At 46.2% G+C, this 21,118-nt stretch overlaps 1 protein-coding gene across 1 annotated transcript in view; it reads right to left on the bottom strand.

Annotated features, from left to right (window-relative positions):
* Positions 1 to 15,439, bottom strand: part of MTG1 (mitochondrial ribosome associated GTPase 1) — a 214,659-nt gene extending 199,220 nt beyond the window's left edge. Inside the window, exon 1 of the mRNA XM_085608706.1 lies at positions 15,328 to 15,439. The gene's annotated coding sequence lies outside the window, so the exon portion shown is untranslated. The remainder of the gene's footprint in view (positions 1 to 15,327) is intronic.
* Between the last annotated feature and the right edge of the window lie 5,679 nt (positions 15,440 to 21,118).

The following is a 21,118-nucleotide window of genomic DNA, read 5'->3' as shown; positions in this document are numbered from 1 at the left end:
TTTCACTCAACAATTGTTCAGAGAAAGCATGATAATTCTATCCTGTCATTAATTCCTTTCGGTTGCATACTGTCCATTTTTCTGATCCAAAAATATTCCGCTCTCAATCTTTGTTTATGCGCATCCATGGTTGGGTGTGGCTTAATCACTTCCAATATAGTGAATCTTAACTGTGTGATGTTATGACCTGCTTCTATCCAGTGTGTAGCCAATGTCGACTTTTGGTTCTTATTCCTTATGTTACTTTTGTGTTCTGTTATTCTTGTTTTTATCTTGCGTTCCGTTTGTCCTATATATAATTTGCCACAAGGACATTTTATTCCATAAATTACTCCTTTGGTATCACAAGTACTTGAGTGTGATAAGGGAATCCTTTTCCCAGTCATGGGATGGGTAAAATGTTGGCCAATTATCACATTGTTGCAATGTATGCAATTTTCACATCTTCTCATTCCTTTATGTGTGATCTTCTTATTCTCAGTGTATTGACTCTTCATTAGTTCTTTCAGATTTTTGGATCTTTTGTACGCAAATGTAATTTGATTTGCTACCAATGGTTGAAGATCCGGTTCTTCTGTGATAAGAGACCAGTGTTTTTTCATAATTGGTCTGTGATGTCAATACACTGAGAATAGAATACACACTAAGACATAGTCTATTGTTTTAAGTCATAATATTTTGTTAGTTCACAGGTGGTTCTTTAAACTTGATTATTGTATAAAAGGCCACCAGTAGAAGGCACTTTTGAGTTAGACAGTTCAGCACAATATTTGAAGGGCATTTAATTTAGAAATGCGTGATATTCATGACTAGTGAGATACGTTTGAACAAACTGTTGTGCAATAATCAGAGCGTTGAACCTGCATTGTATTAATTAAGTGTTCGAACAGGCTGAATAGCCCTGAAGATTTTCTTGTCTTTTCCATTTACAGACCCCTGAGGAAGGGTCATCTTATCGACCCGAAATGCATTGGGTGATTGTGAAATTGCAATGTAAATATATTTCAGCAAAGAATGAATTTGCGAAAGACAAGTAATGAAATCTAAATGAAATTTAAATGAAAATAAATACTGATTTCAAACAGGATTGCAACTTTGAAAGAACTTCTTCTTTGTAAACAATTAACTTGAAGTAGACCTTCAAAGGTCTCAGTATATTAGTGCGCGCCTCCAACCTGGAAGCGGAAAACTCCACTTTCTTTCAATCTACTTGAGGCAAAAATGAACACATATCCTTACGTTTGGCAACGGTCTCAGCCCACCTTGCCTTGCTGGTCGAATCATGTGATGTAAGGCGTCTGCTCATAGCCCCGTGTCAGGGGACACGACTCACAGCCCATAGGATCTGCATGGAGCTGTACCACCGGACTGCGCCGACAGTGTGCTATGCTGACAGTGAGCAGGTGACAGGGACCAACAAGGTCACATGTCGTGCTACATTGCCATGTGTGTAGTCTCCCTCCAGCAGTATGTCAGATTTAGGAACGTTGCCAAATGACGCTGTGCAGCTCCGCCCATGGGTCTGCCTCACCTTGCACAGGTGTGTGACAAGCTCGTGTAGGTGCACGCACATGTATTCTGAGTCCGAGCGAATGCAGACATGTCCACTGTTGTTGTGGCCTATGGGACCATTCCTCCACAATGCAACACGGTGTTGTGACCTGTGCTCTGGGTGTCAATCAGTTGTGGCTGCAGGAAGGTAGTTACTCGTCCATGAATGCGAGCGCTGCTTCATAGGCAATAAGTTCCAGAAGTACGTCGTTCTCAAATTCAAGGAACAAGACAGAGAGCCAATCCATTCCCTGGTCTGGACAGATGTGCTCCGACCACGCAGTTTCACCGATCCGCAACACAGCCCAATAAAGGGAGTGCCTCGATGTGGTCACTGCACACGATGACTTGTGCAATCTCCCATCTACTACTGCCAGCGCAAACGCCACAGATCAGGGCATCCCATGCACGCCTATCCCGGTTGCACTTCTGTTCGTGGGCCAACAGGGGGCGCACACACAAGTCATAAACCAGTTTGGTTACCGTTGTGTTGGATAGGCAGACCTCCATGGGCCATTCGAATGTGCATGATCGACAGTGGAACCAGGGCTGGACGCATGTGACGTACGCAAGCCGGAAACTCAGACTGTAACTGATTCACAAAACTACCATTGGCAGAGCTCCCAGCAGATGCAGCATCCATGCACGGTACGGTTCCACGTGACAGGGGTTGTGCATCTGCCCGGGATTGCCTGCCATTGCGTTTGTTGGTCTTGTATCACCGGCACTCCTCAGACCGGCGGCAGTTCTGTGGATGATATGCCACAGCTCGGAGAAATGAGTCGTATGTGTGTTCACAGTTTGGATGTATGGGTTGTTTTTTGGCAATGTGTTGGGGGCATGCCATGCAGGTGTACCTCGAGCAGGGACTAGTGTGTGTGTGGGGTGTGGACACGTTGCTCTTTCATTAGCGCAGTTCGTGGTGTGGAATTTGTACGAGTCTGGTATGGTATCTTACTCAGGGGTTGCCGGGCGCAATGGAGACCAAGGTCGGATGTCCTTCCGCCTTGGGTATTGAGACAAAGGAGCTATCATGCCTAATTTTAGTCTGACTAATGCTTGGGTGGCAGTGGGTGTTGTGGCCCTGTTGGGGCTCCGAGCTGCATGATGGTTGGCTCCATGGTATCTGTTGTTCTTCAGGTGTGGCTCTGGGCTGTGCTCCCTTGGCTGCTGCCAGTTGTTGTCCGACTTTACATCAGGTCAGAGAAGGTGGTAATTTCCTGTTGCTAACGCGCCTTATCGCATGTTTTGTTTTCTTACCGCAGATCTGGCTGGTCGTTGGAAATGTTGCAGTGTGGTGTTGTCGTGGCTTTTTGCTCGGGAACGCCTACTCTGCATCTCATTAGCGATAGTTGCCAGGGTCATCCGTGGCGATGTTTTTTGAGGATGCTATCGCCGGAAAACTAGTGATATCGGCTGTTAGCACCAGCTTGTGAATGGTGCGATAAATTTATCGCGACTTTGGCTGCGATAAGATGGCGATAACTCCTTGAGCATATGCCCCTTAATCTCCCCGTGCCTACCAAAATGAATGTTGTGTAATGTAACTCGTGCTCATGCTAATGCGGGTGTCGGGGGGGGGTTGGGAGAGCAAATACATTTTTAGTGCTGTGTCTGATTTAGTGTGCTTTTAAACGCCAGCAGCGCTCACTTATTAGAAAGAAGTACAATATTATGTTTAGAACTCATTTCAGCTACAAGTCACCAACTCCATTAATTATGACATGTTAATGAAAACTGGACACGTACCAAAAAATGGAAAATTATTGCTCTCAGCAGTTTTCTTAACATCATCTTAGCATCATGGTGCCTCCAGGGGAGGCGATCAGCAGCATCCCCGGTATTCCTGCTGTAGTAATTCCACTGCTGGTCCAGGAGGGATCTTCTTGATCTCGAGGAGGGCAGAACATCTTTATGGTGAACCATCTATACAGCGGTTGAAAGCACAGCCGAGGGTAACACCACTAAAGGAGGAGGCGCAGAAAAAAAGAGTATTAAAAATGCAAGTATTTCACCAAAACCCTCTCCTTGGGTGGTGCTCGAGCAAAAAAAACATGCGAGACACCGGCTGCACTCAGGGAAAGATGGCGGGGTCGAAATGGGTAAACTTCAATTCAACATTTTCAGATTAAGCCGGCAAAATCAACTGAAGAGGCAACGGAAACAATCTAAAGTGCCGGGAGACCTATGGAAGTCCAAGACTGCGACAGCCGTGCCGGGTTTTCACAACATTCTTTAATTTTACTGTAGGTACATTTATCTCATCTGGCTGCTGAAATATTCTGGCCCACATCAAGCTCTTCTCGTTCTATGTTTCAGGATTTTGTTTTGCATTGTGGTTGTTGTTTTAGTAATATACTCCAGTTTTTCCTTTTTAAGTTATCCATCTTTTGAACCAACTTGACATTTTAGCACATGCTTACACTGTGGATGTTTATTTCAAATTAGAAGCAGAGCCAATGATGAAACATGCCACAAGCTGTGCGAGAGGGTTTAACGCCCGTTTAACAAAGAATGAAGTCATATAGCCATAAACAGTAGAAATGCATTACACATGGAATAAGATAGTCTTCATTCAGTAAAAGATAAGGTGACGCAAAATATGCATAAAGATTCTGGGCTACATTTACCATTTCCATTTTCCAAGTTTTATAGACCATAAAAGCAAAAAATAAAATGCATACATCACTGAATTTGGGCAATAAAAACATCAATAAACATTACAGAATAAAGCCATGTACAGTAAATTGAACCGTTAAAAAGATATAAAAGTTTAAAAGGCGAATTAAACAATGATTTCATGTATTAGTAAGATCAAAACAGTAGGAAATGGCGAAGGGACATTTATCATGTGCGGGGGGAGATTAAAAACGTACGGCGCCTATGCCACATAGAGTTAAGGAAACGGGACACAGCAAAAACAATCGGGGGATGAGTGTCGGTTCTCAAAACTCTAAAGGCCTCCCGTGACTGTCCATACCCCAGGTTCCTGCATATTGGTTAGAGCCAATACCTCCTGGGTTCGTTATATCCTGGACAAGAGAAAGAAAACATGAATGGGTGTCTCTTCTTGGCTATTGCAGGCAGGACATCCAACAGGGGAAGCTTTTGACCATTTGTTTGTAAGTGCATGGACCGGCAAGCAACCCAATCTAAACTGGGCATAGAGTTTCCTTGCCATAAACAGATGAACATTGTCAAGAAAGGCCTCAAATAAATACTGATCTTTAAAATTGTGGAAGTCAGAGGTTAAACGGCCTGATTTTGTACTCCCTTGAATTTCAGTGAAATCTAAACTGTCTGTAACTTTTGACCAGTTCGAGCCTTGATATTGTTGGGCACACTTCCTCAGGGTGGGTCCATAGGTTCGGCCAGCCTAGTCTAAGGCACAGATCTTTTATGTGCGCAAACCAGGATAGTTTTCTCGCCCCTGGGAGCCCCAAGATCGCCTTGAGTTCCGACTGGTAGGCTATTAGCTCGGGAGTCGCCCATAGTCTACGCCAAAGAGTCAAGGGTCGCAGTCCGATCTCCTCATCTATGGGTCTAATCCCGAGGTCCATACGTAGGGGGATAAGAGGGGTGCTTTGCGGTAGGCCCAAGAGCTGTCGCATAAACGTGTTCTCGGTTTTAACCAGTCCACCTACAGGGAGGTGTCCCCAAAGTTCTGCCCCATACATTATAGCACTCCTGATTTGGACTTTATATATCTCAGTCAACGGACCCGGTTGTTTAGAAGTTGAGTTACTGTATAATTTTGCTATTCCCCCGGCCATCTGTGCTAACCTTAAGCCTACCTTTTCTTGCTGTGGGCCCCACCCAAAGGTTTCTGTCAGCGTAACACCCTGATAGTCGAAGACAGTTACCCTCTCTAGCTGGATACCATTTAGGGTAGGATTAGGTCGAGATGTTTTACTAGGGTTAAATACCATGTATTTGGATTTTAGTGTGTTAATCTCTAAGCCCCTATTTTTGCAAAATAAAGAGAAGCTGTCAAGGGTCCTTTGGATGCCCGTGGGCGATTTAGATAGTAACAAGGTGTCATCCGCAAACATCATTGCTGGCACCTTGCCACGGGCGAGCTTTGGGGTATCGATGTTGGCTACCTCATTTAGTTGGTCCACCAGGGCATTAATAAAAAGACAGAACAGTGTGGGGGCCAAAACCCACCCCTGCCTTACACCCCTATTCACTGGGAAGCGTGGGGTCAATTCCCCATATTTCCCATATCTCACCTGGGTAAAATTTCCAGTGTGCAGTAGCTTGATCAAAGAGAGCAAATAGGGCGGAATGCCCAGTTGTTCTAGAGCTGCCCAAAGTTTGTCACGAGGCACCACATCGAAGGCTGATTTAGGAACAAAAAAGATCAAATAGAGGCTCCCACCCTCTATAGTCACCTTCTTCCAATATAATAATTGGAGCCTAAAGATTTGGTCAATGGTAGAAATATTTTTACGAAAGCCTGCCTGGTACGCACTCAGAATCTTACGCTCGTCCACCCAGGACTGGAGGCGCTCCAGGAGAATCCTGGCAAATAACTTCTGAGTTAACTCAATCAGGCTTATTGGCCTGTAATTAGTGGGCAGGAGGGGAGAGCCCTTCTTGTACACTGGGAAGATTTCTGCCCCTAACCAAGTATCCAGGATTTTCATGCCATTTAATATGACATTAAAAATTACACATAGATATGGGCCCCAGATATTGGGCTGATCCCGAAATAGATCCCCAGGAATCTTATCTAATCCAGGGGCCTTTTCAAGGGGGAGCTTCCCAATTGCACTCAGCACTTCAGTCAGGGTAAACCCTACATCGTCTTCGAGGGGATTCCCCGCAACAGTTGGCAAGATTCCCCCTATGGGCTCTATAATGTCCTGGGTGGAATACAACAATTGGAAGAGAAGTTTCCAAGCGTCTGCAGCAATATTCGGCTCAATAGGTGAGCTCTCTGAGGAACTAACTGTTCGAACCAGGGTCCAAAACGCCCTCATGTCTAATTAGTGAGAGCCTGTTTAATTGCATCCCATCTTTCAGACTCCCACTCCGTTTTGGCTAACTTCAGACTATCACTTTATAAGGCCCTCCTAGTTTTTATCAGAGATCTGTCTTTTAATTTTATGGCGTCAATGAGGGAACCCTTTGCCACTCGGCAGGAGTTGTTAAACCAAGTGGATTTAGGGGTCCTCTTGCCTTTAGAGTGTATCAGGGGATTAAAGATGTTGGTCAGGCTAGTGGTCAGGTCCGCATGGATAGCCATAAGTTGAGCGATAGTACCAGGAGAGTTGAGGTTCTGTGCAGCCTTCTCCATTACCAATAAAGGTGGAATAATTAGGGAAATACGGGGCAGCAGCCTTGCCTGGTGACTGCTTCAGGGTTTCCCACCTAATTCTCCTTCTATTATTGTCTAAAGATAGGTTGGTACCAGAGAGGGGGCTAGTGATTGGGGGACTATGAAGTTCCTGAAGCTTAAGATCGAGTACCAGAGCATTATGGTCGCTGTTGTGTCTTGGCCAGACAGCGAAGTCGACTACCCAATGCCATATACTTGCTTCCACCAGAATATAGTCCAATAGTGATGCTTATCCCGGTCTATTAAAAGTAGATTTTCCTGGTTGGTCTGACTTAGTACTCAGTGCATGAGTTAGTGTGACTGCATTGATCTGTAGTACCAAGGGGGTCCAAGCTCCCACCGGAGGAATCTGCGGTTCAGGAATTAGCCAAAGAGAATCCTCTGCAGTGAGCGAAGAGTCAGTAGGGAGGGCTAGGGGCTCAAACTGACAATTAAAATCACCTCCTATCACCATCCTAGTATTCGGGGGAACTAGCTCAATGAATGTGGTAAGTATGTCTATGGTCTGGGATTCCTGGGCAAAGGTTACCGGACGGGAATAGATGTTAATAAATGCAATTTTAATCCCAGCATTACAAGTAAGGAGGGTACACTGGATATCATCCGAAGAGGTATTCAACTGTTCAACAGTACAGTCCAGCTGTGTAGCGACCCACGTGCCTAACCCTCCCGATAGTCTACCTCTACCTCCCCTAGTTGCTAGCACATTATAAGTTGCAAAGCCCCTCATGACAGAGTCCTCTCTAGCCCAGGTCCCCTGGAACATACACACATCATGATTTTGTACAAATTGTATCCAATCAGGATTTTGAAGTTTGTTTTTAATACCGGCAATGTTCCACGTCAGTACCCTCAGCTGGAGGCCCAAGTTCGAGGTGGCATCACCCACAATAGGACCAGAGGTGTTCGGAGTTTGTGTGATGTCTGGCTCGATCTCGGAGTCTGGTACTCCCACTTCCACTAAGGATCTGTTCCTGTCCATAGATGGGATTATAAATTCAGAGGTAAGAGGGGCTTGATTATTTGATACATCTAAGGCAGCACCTATTGAGCATTGGAGTCCCAGGTGAGATTCATGATGAGGTACACCTGAAGCATCTTGTGTCGCACCAGCAATGTTTAGGGACTGCATCCCAGTGATTTTCGGATTAGGCACTCTTTCGGTCCCCCCTAGCCCCTGTGTAGAAGAGGGATCAGATGGGGTTGAAAGTCAATCTACCCCTTCAAGTGCCCCAAACCTATTTGCTACTGCAACATTATACTGTATTCTGCAGGACTGGCCAAATGTAGGATGGGGTTGTAACCAATGTGTTGGAGCTCTAGTGCAAGGGGTCCATGGTGATGGGTAGTAACAGGAATACAAAAAGGCCAAGGTGTGTAGTTGGAGCTCTAGTGCAAGGGGTTCATGGTGATGGGTAGTTACAGGAATAGAAAAAGGCCAAGGTGTGTAGTTGGATCCCTGTAGGCGGTGCATGAAAGCTGGGAGACTGGTCAGCCAAAATTCGAACTTCCCGGGGATTACTGAAATTAATAACTATACCATCTCCTTTGATTGTCTTAGGGTTCTTGCCAACCCAACCCACTCTTCGAACTAGTAGTATCTCACCCGCCCTATCATAGGGGAACTGTCCATGCCTGGTGAGCCAGAAAAGGCACTTGTTTCTCAATTCCAGCTGTGGTTCTTTCTGTGCAGTTTTTATTTTAGGTACACCAGTTAAAACTGTAACATAAGGGAGTGAGGCTGGGGGTAAATCGATTATTGGCAGGGCCGGGGGGACTGGACCTGCGTTCACATTATCTCCTGAGATAGGCACTTCCCTATCTATCATTTGATCAGGATGGGAACTCGCACTCTGCGTGCTAGAACCCCTGGTGCTAGGAATGTCCCTCCTTATTTGAGCACGGTATGTACCGGGTTCCTCACCAGGAGAGTGAACATTACCCTCTTGAGCAGCGCTAGGAGCCCCTGTCTTGACAGCACTCATAGGGACTGGGCATGATGGAATGGTGGAAGTGCCACCTCTAGCTAGTGGAGGTTGCCCTACTTTGTCCATCTGTGAGCTACAGTCTTTCTTCTCCACTGGAGCCGGCAAAATATTAACCAGAGGGTTTCCCAGTACACACAGGGCAGACATCTGGCCGCTAGCTCTGTTCCCAAGGTGGAGCGCTAATTCTTCTTTAACAATGGCTCTCATCTGTGCCTCTAGTTCCACTATCAAGTTCCTCACCCATGAAGGGCAGTCAGAATTTTTATAAGAGTTTGAGGGGGGTTCTACCACTCTTACCAGTCTGACTGATTCACCCTCAGGCTAATTTCTGGACTGGTCTTTTTATTTGAACCTGTCCCATTGCCCGTTTTTCACCTCACGGCTTTAGGTAAAGTAGTGTTAATTCTACCTTTACGGGTTTTTGGTTTTGCTGGGGAGGGTTGTAAGGGTGATAACAAAGTCTCGCTTGGTCCAGGTAAGGATTTTAGTGGGCTAAGGATAGACTCTGGACTATCGATTTCAGTCTAGACTACCCCGATAGCTCTCTGAAGCCTATCAATTGAAGTTTGGGGGAGTGGGGCCGGTATTAACACCGAAGGATTTTTTTTTGGGTGCACAGTCACGCTTCCCCATATCCAAAGCAAGAGGAGAAACAATCATACAATAATACAACAAGCATTTGCAATGCAATAGGTCTCGCATTTATACGAGTTTGAGCTATTTGCATTGTAAAATTACAATGCCTTTTATTTATGTTTTGGTTTTAAAACAAATAAAAGGCATTGTCATCTACAATGTAAGTAGCATACACTTGCATAAAAGCAGTGTGTGGAGTGCAGCAGTGTGCGGCGTGCAGCAGTGTGTGGCGTGCAGCAGTGTGAGGCGTGCAGCAGTGTGTGGCGTGCAGCAGTGTGTGGCGTGCAGCGGCATGCAGCAGTGTGTGGCGTGCAGCAGTGTGGCGTGCAGCAGTGTGTGGCATGCAGCAGTGTGCGGCGTGCAGCAGTGTGAGGCGTGCAGCAGTGTGCGGCGTGCAGCAATGTGAGGCATGCAGCAGTGTGTGGCGTGCAGCAGTGTGTGGCATGCAGCAGTGTGTGGCGTGCAGCAGTGTGTGGCGTGCAGCAGTGTGAGGCGTACAGCAGTGTTTCGTGTAGCAGTGTGCGGCGTGCAGCAGTGTGCGGCGTGCAGCAGTGTGCTGCATGCAGCAGTGTGTGGCATGCAGCAGTGTGTGGCGTGCAGCAGTGTGGCGTGCAGCAGTGTGTGGCATGCAGCAGTGTGCGGCGTGCAGCAGTGTGAGGCGTGCAGCAGTGTGCGGCGTGCAGCAATGTGAGGCATGCAGCAGTGTGTGGCGTGCAGCAGTGTGTGGCGTGCAGCAGTGTGTGGTGTGCAGCAGTGTGTGGCGTGCAGCAGTGTGTGGTGTGCAGCAGTGTGAGGCGTGCAACAGTGTGAGGCGTGCAACAGTGTGCGGCGTGCACTAGTGTGTAATGCAGCAGTGTGTAATGCAGCAGTGTGTGGCATGCGGTAGTGTGCGGCATGCAGCAGTGTGCGGTGTGCAGCAGTGCGTGGCGTGCAGCAGTGTGTGGCGTGGTTTGTAAACAACAAGAAAAGCGGACATCAAAGGAAGGGTGGGAGGGAACGAGCATATGGGGTGTGAGTTATAACGAAAGTTAATTGTTGTAAGAGGGGATGCAGGAAGTGAGGCCGAGCGCGCGCTGGCAAAAGCAATCTGCTGCTTTCAAGTCCGATGCCAGATGCCAGCTTCGCGCTTGAATGCCTCACATGCACTGGCCATAAACCACATTCCTAAGGTCTTGTGCCCCTTACTAAATCTCTCTGAATGCGTGAGGCGGCGCACGCACAGGAAGTAGCTGGTGGCAAATGGAATGCGCGTGGTTGTGGGCGTAACCGCCACCCGATCCGCCTGGGAAGCCTTTGGGAGCATTTTCTGAAGCCGCTACATAAGTCTCGCTGTGCGATCGCTTATGCGATAGCCAGGCGAGACCTAAAAAGGAAACTAGGTAAACACAGACCCAAGAATCAGGTTGACAAATAACCAATCAACTGGATTTCAGAGTTAGTCAGAAGCCAAACAAAACCTTGCCCCTGAGGACAAAATTGAAACGTGCTTAATATGTTTGGGAGCAGAAGGGTGTGTAAAGAAAGACCAGAAGGTACAAAGTACTGAGGCTAACAAGACCTGGCCCCAAAGGACAAAAGTGCGATGTGCTTAATGTATTTAGCAGCAAATGGGCATATGAACAAGTTACTGTCAATAAAGTGCGTTGTACAATGTCCCGGTTATAGGTATAAGCAAGTCCCAGAGGATCCAATCACACCACGCTGGAATAGAAGGTAATTATTAATGTTATGCCCAGTCAACTTGGCCACGGAACATACCAGTTCCAAATGTCAATGTGGGGGGAAATATCAACTGCAAATGCAAGGGCAGTTAAAGAAAAATCTCACAGTACCTTTCAGCTGACTCTAGTGGAGGACGAAGGCCTGGGCCCCAAAATGCAAGAGGGGTGGCCCTGCCTCTTCCTGACAAGGACGGGCCCGCCCTTGGCCCGGGCGCCGCCCGCACATGTCCCACGCTGCGGGAGGCCAAGGAGCTTCTTATCGCACCTCCTGGCGCTCTGGATGACGTCAACGGCAGGCGACTGCCCACGCCTGCTGGGAGATGGAATGCCTGGGACCCAGAGCCGCTCCCCTCGCGGCAGGAGATTCACGCTGATAAGCCGTTCCCCTCACGGCAGGACATCCATACAGGTAAGCCGTTCCCCTCACGGCTGAAGAAAGCAGGAAAAAAGAAAGCCGTTCCCCTCAAGGAAAAGGCAGCTGACCGAAGGTGCGTTTACAAGAACTGACGCATCTCTGCATTTCAGCAGAGATGCGCCAGTTAATTTGGGTCACGCAAAAAAAACCTTGTGCCACCATGGATGCGTCACATTTTACAATGCTGCGCACCGTGGCACAAGGATTGATAGATGTGTGACGCATCTATTGGCGTAAAAGCAACGCATTGCTGGAGTCGTGTCGCAAGCACGACGCAACTCCAGCAATGCTTCGGCGTAAAAGTGTCGCAAGGGGCTTGTAAATCTGCCCCTCTGTATTTAAGTGCTTACAGTGCTTTAAAATGTTATATTTTTAGTAAGAACTAATCAGACTGCACCTAGTTGAAACCTTTTTTATAGGCCTCCATTTAAAGGATGAAATCCAGAACTGATAACAGCCTTAAAGTTCTTCTAAAAGAGAACACCTATTTGTTTGTTATAATGAGCCATTTGACAGTATAAATCAGCAGCGCCGCTTTTAACTGGCCAAACAGCTATTTATTCCTTCTACTTCTCCCTAATTGACCAGGTCAGTAAGAGTTTGGTTTCAGTTTTACTCAGCACCCCTGTGTTTATTGTCTTACACTTGTAAACCTACAAGCGAATTGAACTCGGCAGCCTGTGTCAAGCGTTTGTGTGTTCAATTGAAATGTGTGTGTAGCGTGCTGGTTGCGAGGTGTGTGCTTGAGTATCCTTGGATGAGAGCACCTAGCAGAGTCAGCACAGAGCTGCGGTATAGATGTGCTAAACCAGATACATAAATAAAGGCATCTAGGCAAAATATGACAAGTGCAGTCAACACTGTAACTTGCAGTTTGGTTAAGGTGAGATTGTGAACTTTTACTTACTGAAACACACTTTTTATGACTGAAAGTGAGGAATATTGGGTAAATCTTTGTTTTATAATACCTAACACCTATACAACCCCAACTCAAACCTAAGATGTGCACAGTTAGCCACAGTTGCCACAAATTAAACATTTTCACAGCGAGAACCCTCTTACTAGAGTTCATCATTATCTGATGCACTCTGGTGCACCAAATAACTTCTGTTCACATGTAAAACCAGGTTATATATGTATGTGAGCTGCATCTCTTTTATTTAAAAAAAGAAGACTGGCAGAGGCATAAATTCCACCTATGCAAAATCTATCGGCTTTGTCGATGCGCTCTTTTGTTCATGTAGAGCAGCAGTGAGCTGCTGTGCAACATCACATATGTCTTATAGTCTTATAAGTAAAAAAAAAAAAATAACAGTGACGCAGTCAATGCTCGCCATGTCATATTGTTTTTTAGTCCACTTCAAGCCATGTTGCTCAGCAGATCAACTGCTGTTCAACATGTAAGATAAAACATTGACAAAGCCAATAGATTTTGCGTAGGCAAAACCTATTAGCTTTGCCAATGCTTGTTAATGTAAGGGTCTCGAAACCAGCATTAAACACGCATCTTATTTGAGGCCCTTCCTATTCCTTTTACTTGATGTGAGTTCTTTACGAACGTGGTTTTGGTTCGTCTCTTTTCTCATCCTAGGACCACACCTACCCTGAATAAACGTTTAGATATTGGGTGAACTATGTGTGTACATAGTTGCCAGGTAGATGCAATGCACAAGTGGCACCTTTAAATTGTAAAAATGTTGCGTTCTGGGACGCATAGTTTTGTTTTTAGGTCTCGGCTCGAAGGCTGCGCTTGCGCAGTCTCGATCCGAGATTTAATGACTTGGAGAAGAGGGGCTTGAACCCGCCCCTCTTCTCCCCTGTTCTCCATTGGCTGGCCTCTTCAATGCTGGCCAGCCATTGGAGAAGAGGTCCCGTCACTCTGATCAGGCCCCGTCCTTTTCGGATCGGGGGGCGTGTTTTTTGCAGAAAGTCTAATTATCTCCTCCAGCCAATGTCAAGAGGAGATAACAGCAAAACACGCCCCCGAATCCGAAAAGGACGCTGCGTTTCTCCAAGGCATTTCTGCTCTGCCTCGGAGAAAGGCGGTGGTGTGCTTGTCGAGAAAGGAACGTTTTCAAACTCTTGCAGGCTATTTGTTTTTGCTGGCTTCTCAGGTGTGTGCGTAATGAGGTCCAGAGGTTGGCACTCGTGCGCCAAATGAATTGTTTAACTTTTATGGCTAATCTTCAGCGATCGGCTTTGGTTGTCTGTGCTCCCTGCTATGTAGAATGTGACAGATTCTGAAATCGAATAGACTTCGTCCATTTTATATTCACACGAGTTTCCATGATATTTTTGGTCAGTGCTGTGGTTGTTTTGAGTGTTACTGTGCAACATTACGGAGCACATCTCCATCTGAAAGACGGGACCTATAGGAAAGGCAAGCTGTTTCGTCATTAATAATAATTAGTAGTGCTTAAAGCTCAGGGTATCCAAGTGCTAGGCTAGGCTCGGCTCGTTTTCTGTAAGGACGCTGGTTAATTGTTGCCACTTACGGGATGCAGAAGCATCCTGACTGTTTGCAAAGCGACCAGTTTAATCCATAAACTTTTTAATATAACACTCGCAGTGTTCCTTCAGACTCTTATGCCTGCAACACGTGATTCCCTCACCCCCTCCAAATCCAGAGCAGGAAGCTCACCAAGGGGGCTCCCGCTGCCCGGGACCAGCCCCATCTGCTCTCAATCTCAACAACATCTCGCTCAGCTAGAAGGGGGAGGAGACGGCGAGCCTCCGAGCTCTGCGCTTTCTTTCTGCTCCAGGAGCGGGAGGGCCCCGAAGCCCTGAGCTCCATGAAATACCCAGACACGCGGACAAAGGGGGATTAAAGCCCCGGGAAGGAGGAGGCATCCGTCGACCTAGCCTGATCACCGGCACTCTGCTCCTGGCCCCCGTTGGCGGAGCTCGCGCTGGCAAAGACAACAGTTGCGCGAGCCGTAAGTCTATAACTTTTATTTATTTCCCGGCAGCCCCCTGCTCAGCGCCTTCTGACTTCAGGGAGGCAGGGGAGAGGACTCCTTGATTAATTTACATAATTGGTTCATTTTAGCAAGCACGAGCATTTCTCCCCTTCATATTGACCGTTTGCATTTCGGAGAAACCTAGGATACGTTTAAGGGAAGGGAGATCGTGGATACAATTTTACTACTTCTAGAAGAAGAACTCGTGAGTTTGATGTCCAATCGAGAAACGTCCTACTTTTTCAGGGAGCTACCTGTTGCGTTTGTTTTTAAAATGTTTATTCCTCAACGCACAGCTCCTTTTTGGCGTTCATAAATTCTTCAATACCTATATTCGTTTGGGGGAGACACTATCTTTTCTAACCAAAATAATGTAAATTATTTTTGTGCGTGAGCTGCTTTGCGAAATACTCCCGTTCTGCAATTTTACAATCTGAGAGCAAACTGAAATGGCGACCAGTCGACACATAGGAGCGCCAGTCCGGACAAGAGGAGTGCGGTGAATCACGCGGAGTAGACGATATCTGTTTTATCAAACACATTTGCAAGTGTTCAATACTACCTCACATTTTATTCCACGGGTTGTTTGAGATCTTGAAAGCTGAAAAGAAAGCATCTTACAAACTTCGAAGGGCACAAAACAGAGCCAACCTCCCTCCGCAAGGATTTAAACACGTTATGCTGGAGCAAGCGCTTTAGCCCACCGAACTACCTTTGGCTAGAGTTATGTCGGCAAGTCTCGCAGCCGGATACGACCAACTCCGAATTCCACGCGCTGCGTCCTCTTCCAGCTTTTCCCCTCAGCCCAGCCTCTTGACTGCTGGCTTAGATCACCTGTGGAACAGCCCCCTCGCCCCCCTCCCCTGATCTACACAACTAAAGAGGAACATCATTTTAGCAGCTAATTGGCCACTTGGCTGGTGTTAAGAGGTCAGCTGCTCCCCCGGGACTCTCCGCTGTGCTGAATGCACATTTCGGCCTTGCACGCTGTGTGAGAGAAAAGGAATGCAGATTTCAACGGCCACCTTCCCACAGACTGGATGTGCGGGCATTGTGGGCTGATTGGCAGCCTGCAGGGGGAGGAAATGAGAGCTCGAAGCCCCCCTCCTCGGGCATACTCATAGCTCGAGCCAGGGAACACGGGGCCTGCCCTGGGGCATGCATCCTGGTTGCTTAGGGGTAGCGCGTGTTTGTTACCAATATTCTTTTCAAATAAAATGAAGCGAGTTACTAACTCGGAGGCATCGGAGCGCTGTGCTTCTTTCATTGGGAGACGAGAGACCAGCTAAAATCGTTTAAATCTACAGGGGAATTCACCCCATTCAGTTGCATTTCACACATTAACAATTGCATTGACAAACAGGGAGAATACATGATCTGCCTACGGTCACACGTTTGCAGGCAGTGGAGGAGCCTGGGTGCGAATCCTGGTCCTCGGGTTGTATAAGTCCGCATGTGAGCCCCTGGACCGCATGTCCTCTGACAGCCGACGCTGCACCCTGTCTTTTCACCAAAGGAAACTTACATGGAAAAGAGCGGGTTTACTCTCAGAATATCTCAATTTTAATGTCCTGTTGCCTAATCACGGCCACAGCATTGCTTCCATAATCCTGTGCAGGTTCGTACATGGAGGTGCGTATAGCTTTACCAGTCTTCACTCCATAGAGAAGTACCCTGACCATGTGTGTCAAAAGAGCCTGTGCTCCTTCGTTCAGATCATCCTTTCAAGCCCTGAGCCGCAAAGGGCTGATTCCTTGCAACGTCTTTAAATGCTATAGGCCATGTTCCACTGTATAAGACTTGTGTATATACCAAAGATTTTCCATTCCTGTTGCGACACTGAGGGGCCATTTCTGTTTTACATTTACAAAAAAGCCCAAACTTCAACACACGGTTGATTACAGATGTACAAGGAGCAGAGTCTCCTGGTGAGAGGAGGCCACAGCGGAGGCACGGCAGACTGAAGCAAGGATCCCAGGCATGGCCGTCCCTACGACGTTCCTACCAATGCTGCTGCTGCTGAGTGAGGTGACTGTTGGTGAGTTAAACCATACAGTGCCGATCGCACCCTACCCGCCTGCTCTGTGTTCATATGTCACCATCCCTGCTCTGTATGCCGTTCATATATATCGATGTACCTGTTCCTCGCTTGTCTTCTGTGTTATCTACGTCAAATCCTGCCGGCCCTCCTTGTCTCCTTTATTTTCCCGTATCTTACTTGCTAGAAGCCCTCCCTGCCTGTTCTGTGTCTGCTCCGTCTTACTCTTTTAAGTGTGCTTCTGGCCATATCACTCGGTTTCCCTATATCTTGTTAATTTTATGTAATTATGCCCTTTCCAGCTTGCTTTATGTGCCTGCCCCCCGCCTGCTCTCTGGTCAGCTGCCATCACTGTCTAGTCACTCGATAACTCCATGCCCACCGGGATACCTGTTTTCTACCCCCGAACTTTAATTTAACACTCTATAAATAAAGACCTAGGTCCGTTCCTTTGAATCAATGGGCTTAACACAATGGAAACAATGTTTTGTTAAAGTCGATCCCAGGCTGGAGAAGTTTCGTCCAAGTGACTTGAAGCTATGACCCTAGTCCTTATGGACTCATGCCATACCTTCCCCTCAGTGTCTGTGTCCACTGAACGCTTGAACCCTGGCTGTCTGATGTCCCTCTACCCAACTTGTCCCCTGCCAGCCATTTGAACCTTTGACCTGCCCGTCTTATATTCCAATGCACCGCCTACTGTGTTTTGTGTTATGCCTACTTTGCCCTGGCTTTCCATTGTGCATGTGCGCAACCTGCCCTGTTGGCTTCGCCCTTGTCTTGTTAGGTTCACTTGATGACCCAGAGCACCCCTTTCAGACCCCTTTCACACCCCGGTCTTTCTTTAACAAATCGGTGTATTTCAGAAATTGTAGTCTTGCTATTGACATTGTAAATAACAATGCCGTTTCTTTAAATGTTTTAAAAACAAAAACATAAACAAAAATAATGTCATGAGCAATACCAATAGCTCTAACTTTAACAATGCCGAGACCATTGCATTGTAAATGCTTGTTAATATGTACGGTGAACTGAAAAACAATTTCTCTAAATAAAAAAAAACAGAACTGGCTGGAGATTTTACATTTCCTCCTCACCAATTCTACTCCAACACACTCCCAAACTGGTGGCAGGCCAAACACTGGAAGCTGCACCCAGCACTGGCTCAGGAAAATCACAAAAGCACAAAGACAATCTACACCAGAAACAAACAGCCAACACAAAATGCTCAAACAGTGCCCTATGAGATAAGCAGGAATCCCCATCCAGATATAGGAAGCACAGAGTGACTGCCTCCAGAGCTGGCCTTTACTCAGAGACCACCCTGGTAGAATATTTGTCCCCTCCAAGCAGTCGAGGTGCATTAAAAAAAGTATAGGAACTAAGATGGTATGTGCAATGGGGTGGGATGAGTGAGTATGCGGGCAATGTCAAAAGCGGTGGCTACAAAAACGAAATATTCAGTTTTTTTAGTCTTTCTCCTTTAGGTAACTACATATAAAATAATGCACAGCTTAAAAGAAAAATATATGCACGTTAAGTTAAGCAGTAGGTAATGCACAATCATACGTTATGAAACCTCTATTAGTTAATTATCTGCAGAGGTTTTTGTGTGTAACCAGAGAGACATAGAATGGAATCCTGGTTGGTGCAGGGTAGAATAGTGACTTGTGTATGTGTAGTGCTAGGAGCAAGGGAGTAGCCAGAAAATTAAAATACCTCCAACTTTGAACCAAAGCTCTCATGGCACAAATCAAGTGAAACAAGTCATTGTGACCCTCCATAGAAGAGGTTGCTTGTCTCTTGCATCAGAAATCCATTCATTCATCCTTTCATCCGTCAATCCACTTGCTGATATGCACCATTTCACCTGTACATGCTGTCATCTATTTAGTCTTTCATCCAACTTTTAGTCTTTCACCATTCCATCTATCCATTTCTGCCTGCCCATCCATATCCAAACCATATCCAGCCATCTTCAAATCTATCCATCAAACATATCCATCCATTCATCCTTTCACTCAGACATCCATCCTTTCACTTATCCATCCCCTTTCCTCCATCCATTAATCCATACATCCTTTCAGTCATCCATCCACCCACACTTTCACTTATCCATCCATCCTTTCACTCCATCCATCTATCCATCCTCCCTTTTACTCATCCAATCACCCACCCTTCTTTCATTCATTCAGCCATCCATCCTGTCATTCACCATTTGACCCTTCCATCCACTTATCCATCCATCCATTTACCCTTTCACTCACCCATCCAGTAACTCACTCATCCACACACCCTTTCACTCATCTATCCATCCATTCATCCTTTTACTCATCCATCTGTCCACCCTTTCATCCAGCCACTCATCTACCCTCCCTTTCACTCATTCATCCATATTTTCACTCATCCACCCATCTATCCATCCATCTACCCTTTCACTCATCCATCCATCCTTTCACTCATCCATCCATCCTTTCACTCCATCCATACATCCACCCAGACTTTCACTTCATCCATTCATCCATCCACTTATCGATCCATCCGTTTACCTTTTCACTTATCCATCCTTTCACTCACTCATTCATCCATCCATCTATCCTTTCTCTCACCCTCCATCCATCCACCCTTTCACTCATCCATCCGTCCATCCGCCTGTCCATCTTACTGTCCATCCGTTTGTTTGTCATCCTTCTGTCTGTCCATCCATTCACCAATCCATCCATTCATCCATCCTCCCATACACTCATCTATCCTTATAGCCATTCTTTCCCTTATTCATTCATGCATTTATCCTCCCACCTTTTCACTCACCCATCCATATTCCATTTTATTCACACATCTATCTACCATCCACCTACCTATTCACTCATCCATTCATCCTTTTATTCATCCATCCTTTCACTCATCCGTCCATTCTTTCACTCATCCATTCTCACATCCATCCTTTCACTCATTTATCCATCCATCAATCCTTTCACTCATCTATCTATCATCAATCCTTTCACTCATCCATCCATTCTTTCACTCTGTCCATACATTCACCCTTTCACTCTGTCCATTCATCCAGTCTTTCACTCCATCTATTCATCCCTCCACCCATCAATCAATTCATTTACCCTTTCAGTCATCCAGCCTTTCATTCTCTCGTCCATCCAGTCTTTGTCTCATCCTCCTTCCATTCAGTCTTTCACTCATCCACACAGCCAATCATTAACCCTTCAATCCACCCACCCTCCCATTCACTCATCCATCCTTACACTCATTTACCCATGCATTTATTCATCCATATTTTCACTCACACACCCTTCTATCCATCCATCCATCCATACACACTTTCACTCATCCATCTATCCTTTCACCCACTCACTCACCCATTCATCCATCCTTTCACTCAGCGATCCACCCATTCACCCATCCATCCACCCTTTCATCCAGTCATTCATCTGCCCCCCTTTTACTCATCTATCCATCCTTTCACTCATCCATCCATCCACCCTTTTAGCCTGTCCATCCACCTAGCCATCCACCTAGCCTTTTTGCTCCATCCATCCACTCATCCATTTACACATTTACCTGTTCATCATCCATCCAACCTTTCACTTATCTATCCAACCATTTATCTTTTTACTCATCCATCCAGTCATCCTTCCTCCCTTTCACTTATCCATCATTACACCCATCCTTTCATTCATTCACTCATTCACCCATCCATCCCTTCATCTACTCGCCCTCCCATCATTCCATTTTAATTATGAGTCTTTGTTTACAGAGTTGCAGACAGAAGAGGCCCATCGAGAGCCCCACCCCAATGAAGCTGGGAAGGGGGGGAGTTGACAAGGCTCCTGGCTAGGAGGTCCCAGTCTGTGACACAAAGCACTGTGAATATATGTCATTATTGTAAACTTGCATTATACACAATAAAAGATAGGCTGATACAAAATGTCCAAAACTTTTAAGATAAAAAAGTGCTTTCCAAAATAAAGATTTTACTAATACTCAGACTGTATAGAGCAGATTTTCTTTTTAACTGTCCACTAGAAGTACACACTTCACTGATCAGCTGGCATCTCTCTTGCAATATCACTCAAAAATAATAAATCTGTGTCATCAGGAAGCCTCAAGTGATTCCGTCAATTAAAGCCAATACCGGGCTTCCAAGCACCCTTTACATTTTCCGACTAATCAGTTGAGCACATTACATTTCAGGCCAGCAGGCACCCAGGAAAGAAGGCTTGTTTTGCTGTCTGCCCCTCCCTCGGTTTCACAGCACAGGAGACTCCCCACCTTGCACTTTAGCTGAAGCATTTTAAATGTCGGAATTACCATCCTGAGCGGTTGTCTCTTCAGAAAGAGTAGAGGAACTTTTTTTCTTAAATTAAAAAAGCATGGACACATCACGCCTTCATATCACGCTCCCTTGAACCACTGCCTCCTCCCCACCAATCCCCCCAAGTCGTCTTTAACG

This window comes from Triturus cristatus, chromosome 1_2 (assembly GCF_964204655.1).
Source record: "Triturus cristatus chromosome 1_2, aTriCri1.1, whole genome shotgun sequence".
Classification (NCBI taxonomy): domain Eukaryota; kingdom Metazoa; phylum Chordata; class Amphibia; order Caudata; family Salamandridae; genus Triturus; species Triturus cristatus.
Note: the sequence above shows the minus strand (reverse complement) of the source record. Positions and strands in the feature narration are given on the sequence as shown.